Genomic DNA, 22,918 nt, shown 5'->3' on the forward strand with positions numbered 1-22,918 from the left:
GAGTACATTGCTTTTGCATTTCATTCTTGGATAGCAGGAAATGTTGCAAACTATGTCTTACACTAAGGAGAAGTTCAGCTCTTAGGATTGTAGGAAACTGATACAATTCAGCTCTTTCATTAAACACAGGAGGAAGCAGAAACCTGCAGGGCTGATGTTGTTGACCACAGAAGCAATTCTAGTCCAGGGTGAGACATAGCGGGCATTCCCTCCTCTTGTTCTACAGTGGGTTATTTCAATATATTTTACATGCTAAGAGCATTAATTAAAATACCTATTCAATTATACTTCTTGTCTGAGAAGTTTTCTTTTCAAGGGAAATGTGAACTATGATTAGATTCTCTGAAAGCATGTCCAAGAAATTTTCATCTTAATTCAGTTCTCGGGAAGCACTCCAATTCTGTATCTCCTTTTTGAGTTCTACAAGAGACCTGATCTTTGATGAAAATAGGGTACCGATAATTAGCCTGCACTGTTGATTGTAGTGTTTGGCTTCTGTTGTTTATTTAGTGAAATCACCCCACATAGGCTGTCTTGCATTTCAGTGCCAAGGGCTCACAAAATACTCATAAGGTGTGATTGTCCTCGCTTCTCATTTAGGAAATCTACAATGCAGATAACATCTAACATTGCTTAAAAAGAACAGCAAAACAGCAGTTTTTCAAATTTTAACATGCAACTATGACACTACCCAACAACGAGAAGCTACAGTCTGAGGCCCAGATTGTAGATTAAGATGAACTTTGCTTATACAAATGGCACTGGTTGTACCACGAATAGTATTTGGTAACTAGCTTGAAATTGTTGGAAACAAGTAATTGCATAATCTCAAATGTATCTTTGAGCTTCACATCATATTTTGTTTTCCTATCATTAAGTAGATTGTATATTTTTTCTGGGTTGTGCATTTTTTTCTGTGTTCAGAGGAGTGTTTCCAACATATATTGCCAGCACTATTTATGCCTCTATTAAAGCAAGAATCACAGTACCCTGCATTAAACTACTTGAATATATACCTAGTCTCATTGCAACACACATAAGTTCAAGAACCGAAGTTTTTTTATTGGAAAGGAGTAGTGGGGTTTGAACTCAAGGACTCTCACTTTCCACAAGCAAGCAAAGTGTCATTTGTGCTACACTTCCACTTTTTTCACTTCAGCTATTTTCCAGGTAGGCTCTCAAATTCTTTGTCCTAACCAACCTTGGACCTCAATCCTCTTACTTTATTCTTCCTGTGTCAAGCTAGGTTCACAGGGGTGTGCCAACACACCATTTTATTAAGACAGAGTATTTCTAACTTTTTGCATGGGTTGGCCTTGAACTACAACCTTTCTGATCTCTACCTCCCAGGTAACTAAGAACACAGGCATGAGCCACTATGTCCAGCCGAGCAGATTGTTTTTGAGCACCTCGTACGGATTAAGTGCTGGGAGTGTAAAAGTAAATATGAGGGACTTTAACTCTGATCTTGAAAGAGAGGAAGACACCTTTCCACCAGTGATCCTTACACAAGAGTTTGGTATAACACATGCCCGTGGATTTAAACAAAAAGAGTAACAGGCGCAGCTGAGAAGGAAATGATATAACACGGTCGTTGTAGCTGAAACCACTAGGCCTACCACGTCCCTGGAGGTGGAGGGCCTGCAGCCAGTCTTCTAAACTCGTTCTTTTGCTTGCTTCACTTTCTATTTTTCTATTTCTCACATCTTTTTAAATGCAGATGGTGACAAAGAGGTTCTTACCTCCCTGTCTGAGTGCCATCGAAAGGAGGAGGGACATGTTCCCATGGTGAGCCGCTGGTCCCACTCTAAGCAAGACTCAAGCACACTGAGACAGCTCGAGCATCCGTTTGCTCGCTCCTGACTGCGGAGCCCCTGTGTTCTCCAGGACGACTCGAGCACCAGCGCACGAGCCAGACCGTGCAAGAGTCGCGTCGGCCTCCTCTGGCAGAACGTCCTCCTCCTGTCCCCTTCCATGCCGCTTGGCGCAAAGGCGAGCTCTGTCTTTCCTCTGCGCTTGCCCGGCTTTCCTCGTGCCAGTCTTCTGAGTTCACTTCCAGGGGAGCTCGGAGGCAGTGGACGTGCCGGCTTGCCTCGCCTCTCGGCCCAGAGGGAGCCCCGCGCTCTGCCCGCGTCTGCTGGGCGTCTTCCCGCTGCTCACCATTCCTAGGAGCCACGCCTGCTCCTCCAGCGCCTCACACTTGCTTCGTCCCGACGCAATACCGCCCGACGGGCCTCGGTGCCCCTGCAAGCACAACGGCTCTGGGCATTTGGAAACTTCCAGAGGACTGCGAATATTCGTGCGGCGTAAAGTAGATAGCACGAGCTTTACAAAGCTCCAGTGCTTTTCTTTTTCTTTCATTTTTTTGTTCTCCACACAGAGATGATCTTTCTAAAACACAGAGGGAACGGACGCTATGGATCTTAAAACCTGAGGATGGCTGTCCTGTTGCTCTTGGGGTCTAGCCTCAAGCTTAGTGTGACCAAAGCCCTCCGTCAATAGCCCCCACCACACTCTCTAATCTTCTATCATACGCCCCACTTACACCCAAGCATACGGCCTGATTGAACTCCCTTTAGTTCTTTAAAGTGACTCAGTCTCTGCACCATCTAAACGCCTGCACCAATTCCTCTCTCTTCCATAAAATCCCATAATGAACATCAGCATACTCTGTGACCAGAAATTCCACTCTAGATATACCAACAGCAGAAATGGATTTTTCCAATGAAAGACAAGTCATTATAACAGGATTTTTCCTTTCAAATTAACCAGGGGCAAATAGATTACGACTTTTTCTAAGGTGACAGTTGTAATCAGCTGAGGGCAACCGTGAATTTCTGATTACTCCCGTTTGAAGCTTTCTATGACTATTAAAACCTCTTACATGTAATAGCGACCCATTAAAATATGATCTAATCTTTCTATGTTCCTTTGAAAATTAAAATTCCCTTGGCAATGAGTATATGGAAGGCAATGAATCATTGATAAGATCTGTCTTCAGTTCACTTTATTAAATGAATCATTTGGGTTATATTTGTTGAAACAAACATTAGAGAGATAAGAATGAGCAGTTCTTGTTCCTTATTCCTAGGTCTCAGCACACAGAGAAAGTAGTCCACGATCAGGAAGCCTTAATGTGCTGACTAGAGTTACAGAACAAGTACGAGAGTGTTTCTCAGATAAATAAGGACTGTAAGACAAACAGCACACAGACGAATCCGGATCGATCACGGGTTGCCCTCAGGAAACGTGGCGTTGAGACTACACGGGAGGTCACGACGACGTGATCTCTGCTCAGGGGCACCCGGCAGGCTGGGGCTGGACTGCCAGCCGTGGTGTTGGACAATCGTCACCGACAGTAACTGAGTTCTCACCCTGCCACGCTTCTGAGGCTCAATTCTCTTCGTGCCCATCTCCTTGCCTCCGCGTGCCATCTGCCCAGGCAGTTAACCCACCAGCCACCGAATAGAACATGTAGATGTACACTTTCACAGTAGCCAGTGTGACCATCGCTGTCCCTTTCCAGTGTCCCAGGCTTCCCTAGGATATTGTGGCCCAAGCAATATTACAGCTCTCAGGGGCCACCCCCAGAAAACCAGCTTCAGCCCGAAGTTTCCTCATCTGGGTACAGAATATGATTATCCACCCAGCTACTCAAGTTAACAGCCAAGACTTGGTCTTCAGCTACAGTGCCACTTCACCAAGAAACAAGTCCTCTCCCTTTTACATTTACATGTATCTCAAACTTGCCTGATTTCCTCCACCTTCAGAGTGCCTACGCGAGTTCAAACACTACTGTTCCTTACCTAGATTACTATAGCAGCTTCCTAGTGTTTCCTTGTTTATATTCCATGCAACGGCCTGCCAAGCTAGCTACATTATATAGACATATATATGGATATACATATATTTTCTTTATGTTTTTTTGTTCAGGCACCAGTGCTCATACTTGTAATCCTATCCGAGATACTCAGGAGGCTGAGATCTGAGGATCACAGTTCGAAGCCAGCTTGGGTAGGAAAGTTTGATACTCTTACCTCCAATTAACTACAAAAATAATCCAAAGCCAGAAGTAGAGCTGTGGCTCAAGTGGTAGAATGCTAGCTGGGAGCACAAAGGCTCAGTGTTCAGGCTCTGAGTTCAAGCCTCAGGACAAGCTCAGTAAAATAAAACAAAGACAAAAACCTTCACTGAGTTCCCAGTGTATGTACCGACTCCTTACCGTGTCCCTTGGGTACTCTCAAACTTCAGCCCACCTGTGCCTCTCCGATGTCAAACTCTGCCCCCTGTGACCTGCCTTCTTGCTGATCTATGCGCTATTTTGACCTAGCACCTAGAGCTCTGCCCGAATACTCTGTCCATAGAGCTAAGCACAGCCTAAGTTCACAGCCCAATATCAACACTAACCAAGGTATTTCCTGAATGCCCAAGAACTAATTCCCCCTTTGCGAAATAATATCTACGTTGGGTAATTTTTATTCTATTAACGTATTTATTTAACTGTAACAGGTTCTTTCTATATAACCCAGGGTAGCCTCAGACTACTAATGTGGCTGATGGCTCCCTCCTGTCTCAGCCTTAGGAGTGCTGAGCTTACATGTGTGAACCACCACACCCAATAACTGTGTCTAAGACTTGTAAAAAGACTTCCAAGAGGACAATGATATACGAGTCTGTCATTTGGTAGACTCTTTGAAAAGAATGTGCTGGTGATTATTTTTGGTCTATATTTTCCCGTATGACCTTTCACCAAGATGACTAAAATCTTGAGAGAGAGAGAGAAAAAAAGGGAGATCAAAAACTTTAACATTCTTGGGCTGGAGGCATAGCTCAGGTGGCAAGGAGTAGAGCACTTAATTAGCAAACGTGAGGCCCTGATTCAATCTCTAGTATGGGAAATAAAACAGAGGGAGAAGAAGGGGGCCTAAGATTCTCAAGGGAAATAGAATAGTTCTAGATTCACACATTCCCTTGAAATGAAGCATAAGGAGATGGGTATTGTTGACAAACAAAATCTATGCAAATCAAGTATTGGTAGAGTTCAGTGGAGCTGTCTATTGATATTTGGTTAGTGTGATTGTTAACCAAGCTTTATCTGCTTTTATGATGAGTGTTATTTTCCATTGAGGATACTGAGTAGGGTAAGAGCTGAGATTTGCAGAATGTTGCCATTTTATACTTGAGCTAGCAAAGAGAAAGAAGAAAGTAAAGCATTTCTCACGTGCTGATTGCCGCCTTGCTGCCCAGATACCAGTAGCTCCCATCGGTCCATTTCCGGGTGAGCTAGCAAAACTTCTCCTCTCGAGAGAAAGGAGAGGCATAGATTTAAGAATCCATCAAACTGTTAGCAGACAAAATAAGCAATGGACATCATAGATGGATTAATGACCAAGACCCAACTTAAGACTAGGGAATTTCTCTTTCCTTAATGTATAGTTGTCATGCTAATGAGTCATTTGCATTTTTTCTTCCGGCAGAGGTTTCTGTTGACCTAAGATGTGTCCTTTGGTCTTTTGCTAAAGAACGGGTAACACGAATAGCAGCTTTGTTACCTCAGCCAATTCAAATAAGAGAATAATAGACTATCTAATATTGTTCTGTGTGCTCAACAGGAAAGAATCTGCCTATTGAAACCTCATCTCAGCTACTCCAGCACACCACAGGCCCTGGGCTACCTGTTGATCATCTTCCATCCAATCAAGAATTCTTAATTTACTGATTTTTTTTTTAAAAAGCTTTGGGGTTTGTTTATTTGTTTTGCTTTGAGTTTTGGCAATACCAAATCAATTCAATAGTGGTAGCCATGAAAATGAAAAGGAAAGAAATGGTCTCATGGTTACCTACACAATCAAATGCCACTTTTTCTGACATTTTTATGGAAAGTCTGTCCTCTGATAATCGTGCTTCCTTTTTCCTGAAATGAAGAAAGGTGGCGGTAGCCACTGGCTGTCCTGATCTGGAATGTCTAGGGTTGACTCACAGAGGAGGCAGAAACAGGGCAGACGGGCTTCCCGCGTCGCCTACGTGGGCAGTCAGGCTGCGATCACCTCCTGGGAGAAGATCTGAGTCCCAGGTGAAGAACTGCCAAGCTCTGTGAACTCAGAAGCACAGAACCGTGCACAGAGTGACCAAGGCATGCCTTCACTACAGAGGAGAAGGCTGTCGGCCTCTATGCTTATGGACCTCCGGCTTCATGATGATACAGTCCCATGTCTGATGAGGACTTTTGTTTTGTTATGTCCTGTTTGTGCCAGTCCTGGGCCTTGAACTCAAGGCCTGCATGTGTCCCTGAGCTTTTTTTTCTTTTCCTCAAAGTTAGTACTCTACCACTTGAGTCAGAGCTTCACTTCCAAATTTTTGGTGGTAAATTGGAGGTGAGAGTCTTAAGGAGTTTCTTGCCCTTGCTGGGTTGGAACCATGATCATCAGATCTCAGCCTCCTGAGCTGCTAAGATTACAGGCATAAAACACTGGAACATGGCTAAAATAACAACCAGGCGTTTTTCTTCTTTTTCCTCTCTCTCCCTCCCCCCTTCCTCTCTCTCTCTCTCTTCTTCCCCTCTGTCTCTCTCTGTCTCTTGTCTCTATACATTCTCTCTCTATCTCTTTCTCTTTCTTTCTCTCTCTTTCATATTGCGAATAGAACCCAGGGCCTCCTGCTGGCTAGACAGGTGCTCTACCACTTGACCTATGCCTCCAGCCCCAATGTTGTTTTAAAACCACGATCCGTCAGGTCAATAGCAGCCTTGGCCATGGCCGACTACATAGGCAGCAATTATGATTTGTTTTGGGGTTTTTTTGTTGTTTTGTAGCTATTTTCTCTTCATACTTCAGTAGATGACCATATACAGGGAATACGATTAAATTACATGAGGGTAATAACCCCTAATTACATGAGGAACTAACGCCGATTTTAAAACAGTTGGATCATTTAGGAAAGATAGGATTTAACACTTGCGGGATGTTAATCATGACCATATACAAAGCTTACACTATAGATGACATTTTTATATTAATTTTGGTAATGATGGGAGGTAGAACAAGGTTCAAATAACTTTCTCAAAGTCATACGAACGCTAGAGCATGGGTTTAACCCTGGGTTTACAAGCTGAATCATTTTCCCTAGGGTTCCTGTAAGAAAGTTAACCCCACCTGGGCTGTCCATTCACAAATACCTCTAGACGTCATCTAAGCTACTTTCATGCATGCCAATTCCATATGAATGCTCCAGAGCCCAATAGAGGCTCTGAAGAGATGCGTTTGCCTTAGAATAACACGGCGTCTCGCAGACCTGCAACAGCATGGTACGCTTCTCTGTGTGCTCCGCCACCCACGCACCGGCACACACAGGGTTGCAGAAATGTCATCGTGGTGGCTGAGGACAGGATCTCGGACTCCCTTCCTGTCCTCTCTGGCTCCAGACAATGCCGATTACAGAGACGCTTCTTCCATATTTTCCAAGTGTTTCACAACATGAAAACTCTGCCACAAGTCTTTAAACAACTAGATCAAACAATCGGATCAACGTGGTCTTCAGTTTCCCCTGGCGCAGTGATTTGGGATGAACGCCCCCCCAAAGATCCATGTGTCTAAAGGTTTGGTCCTCTATGTCCGCTCTGGGGGTGTCAAAGGTGGGGTCCACGGGAAGTTCTTTACATCACTGCGACGTGTCCCCTGGCTCCTGATGGAAGTGGTTTGCTCGGTCTCAGTGTCAAGGTCCTGCCAAGTTAGAATGTCTTTACCAGAGGCCAAGGCAATGGGCCCACCGATGTAGGACAAACACCTCCATAACTGTGAATCAGAATAAACCTTTGCTCCTTGCCAGTGAATTGCCTCAGGTATTTTATGAGGGTAATGAAATTCTGACTACCACAAGGGGTTGGAAGAGCCTCCATCAAAGTCGGCACATATGATCACGAAACAAAGCGCTCGGCATGCATTAAAGCAGCCCCATGACTTCTTAAGACTGAAAAGCTAAACTTACAACACATGGAGCCCAAATAACCACCCTCAGAGGAAGAAAAGGTTTCTGAGGTTAGGTAACAGTAAAAAATAAATAAGTCAATAGCAAGTCCATAGAAACAAACGCTCATCTATAAATGTATAAGAAGGGAAAATGCACCAGGTGCCAGTGACTGACACCTGTCATTCTTGCTACCCAGGAGGCTGAGATCTGAGGATCGCGCCGTTTGAAGCCAACCAGGGCAGGAAGGTCCCCATGAGACTCGAATCTGCAATTAACTACTCAAAAACCAGAAGTGCTGGTTCAAAGTGGTAGAGCACAAGCCTTGAGCAAAAAGAGCCCAGGGACAGCTCCCAGACCCTGAGTTAAGTCCCATAACCAGCAAAAACAAACAAACAAACAGAAAAAAAAGGGAAAATTCAGCAGAAGTTCATCTTTCTCTTCCAAAAACTATGAACATCGGTGTTGGGAATATGGCCTAGTGGCAACAGTGCTTGCCTCGCATACATGAAGCCCTGGGTTCGATTCCCCAGCACCACATATATAGAAAATGGCTAGAAGTGGTGCTGTGGCTCAAGTGGCAGAGTGCTAGCCTTGAGCAAAAAGAAGCCAGGGACAGTGCTCAGGCCCTGAGTCCAAGGCCCAGGACTGGCCAAAATAAATAATAAAATTAAGAACCTTTAAAGAAAAAGAAAAGAACAAAAACTATGAACATCTTACATTCCTCAGGGAGACAATAATTTTTAGGTTTAAGTTCCTGAATTTTTCATTGTAGTGAGTCCTGAACAAATACTGGCTCTGAAGAGCTGGCATGCGGACAGACTGTACGCCTCTGGTTTCCTTATACAAGTTCCTTTCCAAAAGATTGTCAGAGGGTTAAGCAAGGTAACGAACACATTTACGACGCTGGACTCGGCCAGAACATGGGAAGGGAGTATGAGAGTTGGCTAACTCCTCATTGTGCCAAGCCCTGCTTCATGGCCTTAAGCAAATCATTTCTTCCTTCCAGGAGCTTGTCTTTCAACCTGCGGGCTTCTAGCTCCTTCACCTATGAAAGAACACGAAGTTGAGGGGGAAATGCCCTCAGCAAACAGAAACAGTATAATAGAGGGGACAACGTGTGTCAACCTGACTCACAGGTCCTGACAGAAATAGGGTGGATATCCCATTCCAGTCTCTCCAGGATTAGTAGCCGTTAACGGAAACACAAAGTAGACTTCCCTGAAAAAAAAAAAATTGGGTTGGTGTGAACCAGGAAAGGAATTCTCTTCATCATGATGCTTTTCATCTACTCAGAGCAACCTAGGGAGAAAAAACCCATCGCTGAAGTATAGTTAAGTGTGAATAATCGTTGGGCTGAACACTTGGCATATGTTCTCCCAACAATCTCACGATGCTCACTGAAACCTGTTGGTGTGTGTACTTGTTTTCACACCAATCTTTCTTTTCAAGACAAGAAAATAGAGATTGGGGTTCTATGCCAAGGAGGCGAGGGCCACTCAACTGTCATTATTTCTAAGGTGTTTGCTGCCAAACCCACTTCCTTACTGAGAATCCACGCCAAGTAGCCTAGAAGCTACCCTGTACGTGTGACATACGTTGTTTCCCTGTTAGACCAAAGCGCAGAACAAGGTTTCACGGACTCTTTGCCCACACGGCACTGGTCTCCAGATATCAGAGACTCTCGTGTTACTTGAGTAATACCAGCTGCAGATTGCAGGATTTAAGAAGCTATTCTGTTTGCATACGGTCTGTTGCCGAGTCTGTCTAATCCCTGAGTAGAGATGATTCCTCAATATCATGATCTCTGCTGTCCTCTAGTAATTCTATCACTCAATCCTCCTTAATATGAGAGACTGCTCATTGAGATCCACGCATCGCCACGATGCACAAGATGAGAGAGTACATGCTAACATGATCTGATGACTGTACCCAGAATAATGAAATGAATATTAGGATCTAACTTTCCAGAATCTGGCAGCCTTACAACTCCCATGCTAGTTGGTTATTTGTTCTGGCATTGTAAATGGCTTGCTTTCGGTAGTTGTTTTTTTTTTAATGACCAAAGAAATCCCTTTATATCTGACATAGATATAACACTTCTACCTGTGTATCTGAAGAAATTAAAAGAAAAAAAATTTAGTTTTATTTGACAACAGAGAAATAAATTATAAATAAGATATCTGCAAAGTAAAAAAAAAAAGTGAATGTAAGCCAGGCACCAGTACCTCATGCCTATAACCCTAGCTATTCAAGAGGCTGAGATTTGAGGATCACAGTTCAAAGCCAGCCCGGGCAGGAAAGTCTGTCAGAGTTTTATCTCCAGAAAACCGGATGTGATGCCGTGACTCAAAGCGGTAGAGCAAAAGAGCTCAGAGACAGCTCCCAGGCTGTGAGTTCAAGCCCCACAACTGGGGGGAAAAAAAAGTGAATGCAAAATAGTGACCACATCAAATGGTTACACAGAAAATTTTAGTCCCCACTAGAGCCATTGTCTAAGCTGATGCCATTTGTGTCACGAGTCTCATTTCCCAATGCTAACACCACTAGTGTCTGAATTGGGAGGGATGCTAGTGACTCTACTTGCTCCATACTTTCTCGACAGCAGGTGCTGTTCTCGTTTCATCTCCACTGGGACTCTCGGAGGGAGAGAGGAAGGGCGACAGGAGGACGCAGAGCAGCTTGCCTGAAGACCAAGGCCTAGGAGTGGCCGAGTCTAAACCCAAACCCGGCTTCGGAGGCTGCCGTCCTGGTCGCTGTCCTGTGACTCAGGGTTTCTCCCAGCAAGTCAGCCATCAGCCCAAGGCAACTTCGAGCCACAAAAGGCCTTCGCTGGGGAAATCCAGGCCCTCGATTTCCTCGACGGAAAGACTTTAAGAATCCCCAGGTCTAAGAGTAACTAACTGGAACTGCCTGGACTTCTTGTCAGTCTTCACAGAGCTACCTCCTCCCGGGAGAGGGCCAGGCCAAAGCACTTCCTAGAGGAGCTGGGCCTGCAAGAAGCCTTCCACCCTGTGGCACCCGTGTATGAGAAGAGAAGATAGGTCTTCCTTCACCCAGGGTGGGCCTTCCAGAGAAAAGTCTCACCTCCAGATACTGAAAGAGACAGAGAGTAGGTAGTAATCAGCTACCACAGTCCAGGAAATTCCATCCGAAAGTCCTTTATTGGAAGCTATTCACTTACCAACATCCTAATTATCTCTAAGTACTTACACAAAGAAGTTGCCATTTAACCCAGCAGTTTATGGATACAATATATCCTGATCAATGCCCCGCTCCCTTCAACATTGTTGATTCTCACCTCCCTTGGGCTGGCCCCAAACACCTTTGGGTACTTCATTTCTAAGAAATTTTAGTATGACACATTGCTTCCGTCTCTTTAAACTGAGACATGAGCTGTCTGTAAAGCGAATCGGTCGACCCATGCAAAGGACTCACACAAGTTCCCACGTTCCCTCCTGTTCTCGGCTCTGACTCAGACGTGGGTTCAGCTGGGGTGTGGGACTGAGGGCCAGTGGTTCTCAGAGGCTCTGGGGCTGGAGACAGAGGAAAGGCTTTGGGCTTGGAAAGCAAAAGAATCTCCGCATAGTCTGCATATGCTGGAGAACGCCAACCATGAGATCACTTTGCCAACACTGCTTGGTATATTTTAGGAGCTGCAAGTGTGAAGTGGAAGTTCATTGTCACGTTAAGGTCTAGAAATGTTCACTTTAATAAGCATGTATTAAAACCAAAACAAGGGTCTTGTCTTATAATTTTGTCAATTCACTTCAGGCAAAACCTTATGTTTGGAGCTGGTTTGCAGCACATTGACTGAACATCTACTATATGTAAAGAAATAGCTTCTTAAAACACCGAGACACGGTCACCACCAGTGAAAAAAATCTGTGATAGAGCATTCATAGAAGCAATAAATTCCTATGATAGTTTGATACAATGGAGTCAGATTTGTTCTCTTCTCCCTCTAACTGTATTTTCACATGAAGAAATGAGTTTGCAGATAAGATTTTCTGCTATTTCTCCACAGATCAAAGTCTAATTATAACAATATGAGATTGAACTGTAGACTCAGTAGAGGCTTAGGACTATCAACCCAAGAGCCGCCTCTTCTATCTCTTCCAAAAGGATGCTAAGCTGACCAAGTGCTTTTCAACAGTGTGAAGTGCTTGCTTGCTTCCCTCCCCACCCTCCACTTGGGCACAATGTCTTTCTTTGTAGCCTAGGCTAATCCTAGAATTAGAACCTCCTCCCTCAACCTCTTAGTTACCATAGATCAAGATCTGTTCAGTTCCGTCAGTGATTGGCTTAAGGTTTCACCTGAATTCATTTTCTTAATTGAGAGAGGACATCGCTGTCTACTGAGAAGGTTCTTGGGGACCTTTTTTCTTCTGTTAAGTTAAAGACATAATCTTCCTCCCAAGGACATAACGCTGTGAAGGCCGGGTACTTAGCACCTTGTGGTAATGAATAACATTGTCGCGGGAGACAGGGTCATGAAAGCCTGGATCACGTGATCAAATTGCTGATCCACTATTAGAACCAAGCACCTTACGACTTCCTGTTACTTGAGATCCTAATGAACAAGTTCGTATGCAAATAAGCAAAGCACCATGTGCTAGGCTCAAAGAGAACCAAGAGGAAGGACTGGGATTCCAAACAAAGAAACGCCCGACTCAAAAGCCCCAGCTTGGGCTTTATGCCAGGCTCAAAGAATTCTTAGAAAAATTGAGACGATAAGAAAAAGATATTGAAGATCCTGTAGCAAATACTGGTAAGCCACAGACATACATATACATATATATATGTATGTCTGTATGAAGTTTCTGCTTCTCTGCCCTAACTCAAGGTCAATTGTAGAGCAATTAATAATAGGCCAGTGACGGTTAGCAACATACCTGCAGACAAGACTCTTTGGTTTCAAGATGATTTAGGAATTCAAATCCCCAACAATTGGATTCAAATCCAAGTAACAGAAAGAGCAACGCTTCTTGATAGTTTTCAATCGGAACAAACACTACTTCAGTGAATACTCTTGACTTTTGATTGTTTAAAAGTATGTCTGTAGCTGGGCACTAGTGGCTCACACCTGTAATCCTAGCTACTCAGGAGGCTGAGGTCTGAGGACTGTGGTTCCAAAACAGCCTGGGCAGGAAAGTCTGTGAGACTCTTATCTCCAGTAAACTCCTAAGAGAAAGCTGGAAGTGGTGCTGTGGCTCAATTGGTAGAGCGCTAGCCCTGAGCAGAGAGAGGTTTAGGGAGCACGTCCAGGCCCTGAGTTCAAGCCCTGGGACTCTTAAAAAAAAAAAAGTATGTCTGTAGAAACTTTGCAAAGCAATCAAATTTGTGAGCTTATCTACATTATTTCAGATAATTTAATAGCTTCTTTTTTGATAAATGTATATATATATGCGTATATTTATGTATTTGTATATACCACATGTCCTTGTTCTGGGAGCAGACATATACGTTTCTTATCACTTAAAGTTACTTTTAGGAGCCTAGCATGCATGAAGCTCTGGGGTGGGTCCCAGCTCTGAGAACAAAATGCAAAACTGACAACACTCCTCACTCCTGGAGAAGAAGTGATGTGCTATTCTCAGGGACGAAGATGACTGTGGTCCCATGGGCAAGGGTAAGACATGATACATCAGGGGAGTATCTTTGATGAAAAGTTTTTCTTTTTTCCCCCAGAATTGGGTTGATGATAGAAGCAGGGAGGATACACTTTTTAAAAAGCATTCTAAGCACCGGCTGCCTGGATCAAAGCAGCATGCGAACGAGACCCCGAACCATTTGAATGCACCCCTGGGTGTGTGTGAGAAGCATCCACTCCCAATGGCGTCTCTCTGCAGTGCAGGGCACACAACAAAAACACTAATACCTGGTTCAAGACTAGAACTACTGTAATTGCTTATGGTAGGCTAGAGGACTGAGATCTTTTAAATTTTCACAAGAGAGTGCAATAGATAACCCAAACTGAGAATTACAGATTTAATGGGTTGATCTTATTTGTTGTTCTCAGTAGCACAGAGTAAGCATGCAAATTCCTAATTTGGACTTGAAACCATGAGACCTAGCAGCAAAATTCTTTGTGATCTGGTGTGGAACTTGTCAAAAACAACAATGGAATTTTAAGAACTTTGCATTTTGGAACAGATATAGCCTTACAATTGTAGGTGTATGATACAATTTTGTAAATAAGAATTCTTTTGTGCTCTTAGTATCTGTTTTGGGCTACTCTGAAAGACAACCACACAATTTTTTTTCTAATCATTCCACAAATTCTGGCAAGCAGGTATTGATACACCTTTCTCAGATTCAGAAACAGAGACTAAGAGATGTGCAGGTGTTTTCTACAGTGACACATCGGATAAATGGTGCCGCCAAGATTTGAGAGACATTTTTGTTTCCCAAGTTAAAATGTTTTCCACTGCCCCAACCATGTTTTACACAACCCAAACTGTATACAAATTTCACTAAGTATACCACTTCTGTAAATGTGTAAGAACAATAGTGAAACAAAGCAAAACTTTCTTTGCTGCAATCACCAGTAAGTCTTTCATTCAGATTGGGAAGCTGATTCAGATTTCCTAAAGGAGTTTAGTCTAATCCCTTCCAGGTGGGTCTTAAAACAAATGACTAAAACTACTGCCCCTCCACGAAGTATTTTATGAATGAGAGAAACCATACAGCCCATGTTTCTTTGGGTCTCTCTTACCTCACTTAATATGATTTTTTCCAAGACTTTCCATATCCTTACAAATGGGGTGATGTCATTCTTGGTGATGGAAGCATAGAATTCCATTGTGTATATATACCACATTTTCTTGATCCATTCACCTACTGCGGGGCATCTGGGCTGATTCCTTATCTAAGCAATGGTAAATAATGCTGCAATGAACATGGTTGTGCTGATAGCTTTACTGTGGCCTTGTTTGTGGTCATTTGGTAAATGCTCAGAAGGGGGATTGCTGGGTCATAGGGGAGCTCTATGTTTAGTCTTTTGAGGAACCTCCATACTGCTTAACAGAGTGGTTGAACAAGTTAACATTTCCACCAACAGTATAGTAGAGTTCCCTTTTAGCCACATCCCCTCCAGCATCTGTTGCTATTAGATTTCTTGATAATGGTCATTCTAACTGGAATCTCAAAGCATTTATTTTATGGCCAGAGATGTTGACCATTTCTCCATGTGTCTATTGACCATTCTTACTTCTTCTTTAGAGAAGTCGCTCTTTAAGTCTATAGCCCACTTATTAATGGAGTGGTTGTTTCTCTGATGATTTGTTTGGGGGGGGGGGTAATTTCTTGAGCTCTCAGTATCTTTTAGATATGAGGCTCTTGTCTGTTGCATAGCTAGTGACGATTGTCTCCCAATCTGAGTGCTTTCTATTTAACTTACTAGCTATGTCTTTTGCCATGCAGAAGCTCTAAGTTTGATGCAATCCCATTTGCCCAACCTTCCTTTGATTTATTATGTTTCTGGATCTTTGGAAATTTTGACTTCATTTGTAAGAGCTAGAATCTGTCTAGGATGTTCTTAGGAGAGGATCACAAGGGCTCAATAGCTATGTGCATATGACCACATAAAATGATGCTTAGTGAAATGAACTCCAATAAATGGTTTTTGTATTATACTCTTTGTAGTTCTTTCTTTTTTCACTCTCCCTATCCCCTTTTGTTTATTCTCTATTGTCCCTGTCTTTTTTTTTTTATTTCTGCACCCTTTGTCTTATATATAAGTTTATCTGATTTGGAGAAGGGAAGGTGAATCACAGAAACCATGGGACCAAGGGTGAACCAACTCAACAGCAATACTCACTTGGGAATGAACTTTACAACTTGGAGGGGAGGGTTGTCAGGAGGGGGCAAGTGTGAGAAAATGAGGGAGGGGTTAACACTGTTCAACAAGAAATATACTCACTGCTTTACTTATGCAGCCATAACCCCTCTGTACATCACCTTTACAATAAAATCTAAATTTAAAATAATAATAATAATGTCTTTTTTTCAAATTTTTATTATCAAACTGATGTACAGACAGGTTACAGTTTCATACGTTAGGCATTGGATACATTACTTGTACTGTTTGTTACCTTGTCCCTCATACCCCCCTCCCACCTCCCCCTTCCCCTTTCCCCCCATGAGGTGTTCAGTTCACTTACACCAAACAGTTTTGCAAGTATTGCTTTTGTAGTTGTTTGTCTTTTTTTACCCTGTGTCTCTCAATTTTGGTATTCCCTTTCAATTTCCTAGTTCTAATACCAGTATACACGGTTTCCAATATACTCAGATAAGATTACATAGATAGTGTAGGTACAAGATACAAGAACATCATCAATAATAGAAGCTACAGATACACATGGGATGTTGAAAGTAGTTACAACTGTGATATAACAATTGTCTCCATAACATGGAGTTCATTTCATTTAGCATCATCGTATGTGTTCCTAAGGGTATAGCTATTGGGCTCTTGTGATGCTCTGCTATGGCTTGCCTAAACCTGTACTAATTATTCCCAATAAGGGAGACCATAGAGTCCATGTTTCTTTGGGTCTGGCTCACTTCACTTAGTATAATTTTTTCCAAGTCTTTCCATTTCCTTACAAATAATAATGTCTTTTACAAAGTGAAGTTCAATATAAAGGAGCTAAAAGAGCTAACGGCCAAATTAAAACCATTCAATTTTCCAATTTCCTGAATGAATCAAGGATCAATCAAACTATGACTGCTCTGTTAGGAGTTTTCTGGGTCTTACTGTGGTTCATTCTACCAATGGGAACACGTCCATACCGACTAGGAAGCTGCCAAACTCTGTTCTGGGATCATTACATTCTCTGAATTACATTCTCTGGGAGTACTGAGAAAGCCTGGAGGGTCTTCTTTATTTTTAATCTTTGTTTCCAATAGCACACATTATCTATTAGTTTTGCATAGCACATATTGTTTCTACAAGGGAAGGAATCATTGTGACACTCCAGAAGCAAATCCTGTGTCCCGGTAGAGAGCGGCAAGCTCTACGGAGTCAGCGTCCAGTGTGCGCTGTTGCGCTGGATTTCACAGCATGCTGCAGGGATGACTGTTCATTTCATGTACAAACGCAGATGCCAGGACAGGAAAGGGTGATGACTCGCTCAAAAAGCCTCCTGCCTGCTAGTGAGGAAGCTAAGGATTCAGGGGTGACAGCCTCCGTCCCCGGCCTGCGTTTGTAGCCCAAGACTGCCACCTGTCGGTAGAATGAAATAGCAATTTCTTTTTCCGTTTCAAGTATTTTTTTAAAATTATCTTTTAGTTATACCAAGGGGTTTAAGTTCAACATGTCAGTCTGTGAGTGCAATACATCCTGATCAACGTCACCTCTCATCGCCCCCATCGCTCCCACTGCCCCTCCAGTTACTTGACTTCATTTTCACATATACCCATTGAATAGGGCGACCATCTGCCCACACTTCTCTCTAGTTCGCTCACCCCTCCCTTTGTCTTCTCCTTCTCCTGCGTATGTGCATGGGTGTATTTGTATCTAGCTCCATCTTCTACACATGAGAGAAAGCATGATCCTGACTCACTTCACTGGACATCATTTTTTCCCAGGGATATCATTTCTTACAGAGACACTATGAAAATGGAAAATCCTCAGCCTCCCCGCGCGGCATTTGTGCTCCTGAGTCTCCTCCTCAGCCCAGCTGGCTTTTCCTGAAGGAAATCGGCGGGTTGGTAAATGGCTAGGCACCTGGATGAGCGAGCTCAGCTCCCACGTCCAGCCCCAGACAAAAGTCAAATCTGCATATCCTCACACCCCTCACAAGAATGGCCCGTCTACTGTGGCTTCCTCTCAGTAAAGATCTAGAGAGAGTGACAGAAGGAACATTTCTGTACCCAGAAATGGTCAGGAAGGCAGACCACCCCGGTAGCTGCTTGGTAGCCATCTTCGTTTTTGGTAGTTTGGTTGGTTGGTGAGTTGGCTTGGGTTTTGTCAGTGTTACGGAGGTCTGAACACAAGGCCTTGAGCTTAGTGGGCAGTTTCTCTACTTCTTAACTCATATCTCTAGCGTGTTTTTTCTTTTGTTATTTTGCTAGTAGGGTCTCACATTCCCCCCCCCCCCCAACCAGGCCTGAGTTAACTTCAATCTTTTTACCACCACCTCCCAGGTAGCAAGAATGAAAGACAAGAACCATCCTGCCCGACTTGTTTGTGAAACAGGATCTTGCTAACTTTTTCGCCTGGGGTTGTCCTCCAACTGCATTCCTCCCATCTCCCATGTGACTTTCTGTGTGATTCTTGGCAACCATCTTTGTGACCATGAGGCTGTAATCTGGCTGGGGAATACAGGATGAGAGCCAAGATCCTGACCAAAACATGTCTGTGGCTGGATCTTTCTTTGATTTTTCACTTCCATCCAGGTGTCAAAAAAGAAGTCCTCATTATTCTTCAGTATCTATCGGCTCAGGTTTTCTGAGGCTGAAACCTCCTGATATACAGCTACCAGTAGAGTATATTTCATGGTGCTTGGAATTCTTTTTAATGAGGAATTCATTGTATTCTTGCAGGGGTTTTATTTTTTTGTTTAGTTTAATTTTATTGTCAAGGCGATGGACAGAGGGGTTACAGTTACATATGTAGTGAGTACATTTCTTGTCAAACTTGTTACCTCCTCCCTCATTTTTCTCCTCCCTCCCCTCCCCCCAAAGTTGAAGAGTTGATTTCTAACATATTCTCTTGTGAGAATCACTGTTGCACTGGTTTACCCTTTATTCTTTTTGTTTTTCTTATTTATTGTCAAAGTGATGTACAGAGAGGTTACCGTTTCATACGTTAGGCCTTGGGTACATTTCTTGTACTGTTTGTTACCTCCTCCCTCATTCCCCCCTCCCCCTCCCCTTTTCCTCTCCCCCCGTGACTTGTTCAGTTGGTTTACACCACACAGTTTTCTTGCAGGGGTTTTACTAAGGACTAGAGGATAGGAAGCCAGCTGTCTGCAGACCCGTGTGGTGTTCACGGAGCAGTTCTGCAGCACAGCTAGATTTCATAATTCAGATGTCACCAGGGAAAGTTACAAGGAATGAAGGTCCTCGTGCTGAGTCAACCAGCTTACAGTTCATCCACTTGTGTAACGCTCAGAAATACATCTTAGGTCAAATTCGAGGAAAACAAGCTTCCTTTCCTGATATTTTCGTGCGAACGTTGCCAATCGTGGTCACTTTTCAACCAAGAGCAGGAAATTGCGTTGAGAGAAGTCTCACCAGACTGATTGCTTCTCGTTCATTTTCCCCTAAGGTTTCCTCAACTCTTCAGAGAATTGTGTACAGCTGTGACCCCATCTTCCCAGTGGTCTCCCTTGTCAAGAGCAGCAGCATTTGACCTGCCCCGGATCTGATGCCACTCGATTGTTCCTAAAGACAGGACGACCCCTCTCTAAGCCCAGTGCCCGCTGGCATCTGGGCGTGTCTCCTCTTGATGTCCTTTGGTAACTCCTACATGGCTGGCTTTAGCGCTACTTAACTTATAAAGAAATCTTAAAACATCAAAGTAAGGATATCAGATAAACAAGAACTTGACTCAAAACTGCTTCCAATGGCCTGCCTTTCCCTCCTGGAGCTCTGAATTCACACCCACTTCCATCAGAAGATTGCTTACTATGAGAAAGAAATTCGTTTATTTTTATGAATGACATAGGCATATGTATTTTTTAAAAAATAGAAAGAGAGGGGCTGGGGATATGGCCTAGTGGCAACAGTGCTTGCCTCATATACATGAAGCCCTGGGTTCAATTCCCCAGCACCACATATATAGAAAACGGCCAGAAGGGGCGCTGTGGCTCAAGTGGCAGAGTGTTAGCCTTGAGCAAAAAGAAGCCAGGGACAGTGCTCAGGCCCTTAGTTCAAGGCCCAGGACTGGCAAAAAAAAAAAAAAAAAAAAAAAAAGAGAGAGAGAAAGAGAAAGAAGACTGACATGTGTGTCTAAATGGTCAAACTTGTCTAAAGAAAAGTGATGCTGGAAACAGAGGAAAATCAGGAAAGGAAGTATGGACAAATTAGAAAATGAGACTATGCAAGACGAGATTATGATCAATCAACTTCGAATGATCCATTGGAAATCATTTGATAAAGAGATGTTTTTGGCAAAGCACTTGCCTAGCAAGTGCAACATTTCTGGGTTCTATTCCCCAGTACCAAAAAAAAAGAAAGAAAAAAGAAATGTTTCAAGTATGGTTCTAGCACAAAACAGGCATAAATACAAATGGAATTGAAGGTCCAGAAACAATCCCACATAGCTATAACTACCTAAATTTGGGCAAACATGTCAAAATATGTTTGTGGTAGAAAAGATAGCTGCTTCAACAGATGATATTGAGAAGGCTGGATATTCACATACAGAAGACTAGAGCTAGAACTCCATCCCTCACCCTGCACAAAAGCCAGTTCAAACTGTCTGAGGTGTTTTAATGTAAGGCCTGAACTTTGAAACTACTACAAGAAAACATAGGGGAAACAAGAGATAAGATTTCAATTGCCTAGGGAATCAAAACAAGAACTGAGAAAATGAATTGCATCAAATTAGAAAGCCTCTGCATATCAAAGGAAACAATTACCAGAATAGAGACAATATACAGACTAGGAGAAAATCTTTGCGACTATTCATCAAAGGATATAGCATACTTGGAACATTTAAAGGAAGAGCTTAAAAATTACACATCAAAAGAAAGAATCATTTAATTAATACGTGGGCAAATGAATTCAGCATAAAATTCTCCCAAGAAGGTGTACAAATGATTAGTAAACACACAAAGAAATGTTCAACATCCTTAGCCACAAAGGAAATGCAAATCAAAATGATACTGAGATTCCACTATCAAGAATGGCTATCAGAATGGCTATCGAGAAAAAAAAATGATAATAAATGCTGACAAGGATGTTGGGGGTGTGGGTGGAGGCAACCACTATGGAAATCAGTGTAGAAGTTCCTCGAAAAATGAAAACTAGAACTGCCATAAGATTTTACTGGAGCACTTGGGGGCATATATCCAAGGGAATGTAAGTCGACATACAGTAAATGCAGGCAAGAGCAACTATGTCCAGCAATTTTAATTGTTAATATTCTCTTTATTCTCTCGGCAACATATAAGAGTGAGAGCTCAACAACAGGGAGGAGAAAAGATTATATTTGAGAATGCAAAGCTTTGTGTTTATGTTACATATTCTAGTGTTTAAATTTACTTCAGTCCTTCCTGTGATTCCCAACACTCCTGTGTCCTATCTTGGGGCAGGAGAATCCAAGTGATGGGCCTTTTCACCAACCAAAGGAATGTGATTTAAAAAAAAATAAAACCCAATCATCATGGACAGCAGTAGTGGCTTCATTGGTTCCAGGGATAATCTCAGACTCTGTCACTAGTGGGCACTGCAGGCTCAGATCTGAGATGAAGCCAGCTGGACGCGGCCAGTGTGTTAAACTCCATTCTTTTTGTTGTATTGTACAGCAATGTATTTATCCATATTAGCTACAGATTTACATGACATTTAATCACAGAGAAGGTGTTCTTTACTTGATATAATATTTGACTCATGCTTGTAGTTATTTTCTTAAATAGTAGTGACTCGACTTGCTGGCAAATAGCGATCGTTGAAAAAAAAATCAGACACAATTCTATTTCACATCTGCAAATGAACCAATCAAATGCATCGTAACCATTCGCTGACCTGCTGAGTTGAAACCCCGTTAGACGAGGACTTAAAGGTAACACGTAGGAGTGTGTGTGTGTGTGTGCGTGTGAGTGTGTGTGTTAGGCTTCTCGTTAGGTGCATGTTACACCTGGGTAGTTGCTCCAGAGTGCAGGGACTTCAGCCTCAGCATCTGGGAGCGTGCCTTCCTGCAGCGTTGTAAGCGGATGGCAAACAAGCCCGGCCGTCGGGGTGAGTGCCTGACAGGAAAGACGGAGAGCGCCGGGCAGTGGGAGGGCAAGGGCACTGAGAGCCTCACAGCTTCCGACTCCACAGACTTGGCCCAACAGGGATCTGAAGTTGACAATGTTTTCCTAACAGCTGAATCATGGTTGCAAAAAGAAAAAAAAAAGATGCTAAATTGTACCCAGAGGAAAGATAACTTAGAAGCACAAAGCCTGGAAACGTCTAACCTCCAAGAGCCAGCAAGCGCGGGCAGGGAGCCGTGGTCTGCCCACAAAGCTAACTGCCTGCCGTCCACCTTGCCCGTCTTCCCGGCTTTTCCTTGGTGCCTTCGTGTTTCTGGAGTTGGGCTCCGGGTGCTGGGTGGGGGGATGTGCATGGATGTTCCTGTACGAACTGGAGACAAGACAGGCGAGCCATTCTCAGATGAACTCACGCCTCCCTCTTTCTACCTTGCACACTAGTAGGGAGGGACTAATCCCCAGAAATATTTCACGGAAATTAGAACACTGTCCTCCTTTTGTCTGCTGCCCTGAACCACCGCGATCCTTGAACACTCATTAAATCCCAAGCCCTTTTCATGTCAGGCCACGCTAAGAACATACACCTCTCCGCATGGCCGCCATCAGATGCGCCCTCTGTGTGCACGCACGCATGCATGTGCCTGTGCGCTCATGTGGACACGCTGGGAGAAAGGAAGGACAAAACTGGCATCCGGCCCAGGCATTTTGTGCTAGTGAACCTCCATGCACACTTACTCTGTGACAAGCGTGAAGTTCACAGCGTCACTGTGCTTGGTCATTGAAGCGTTAGGAGACGCCTGTGGAGTGGTCATCATCTCATTCCTATCCCTGCTCCTCACGTTAGGAAGCCGCTGAGACACCGCGGCTGCAGTGCAGAGCCACTTCCCTCGACTGTCGGGGGTGCAGAGCCACTTCCCTCGACTGTCGGGGGTGCAGAGCCACTTCCCTCGACTGTCTGGGGTGCAGAGCCACTTCCCTCGACTGTCGGGGGTGCAGAGCCACTTCCCTCCTCTCTGAGTGGCACAGTTCCC

Source organism: Perognathus longimembris, chromosome 16 (assembly GCF_023159225.1).
Source record: "Perognathus longimembris pacificus isolate PPM17 chromosome 16, ASM2315922v1, whole genome shotgun sequence".
Classification (NCBI taxonomy): domain Eukaryota; kingdom Metazoa; phylum Chordata; class Mammalia; order Rodentia; family Heteromyidae; genus Perognathus; species Perognathus longimembris.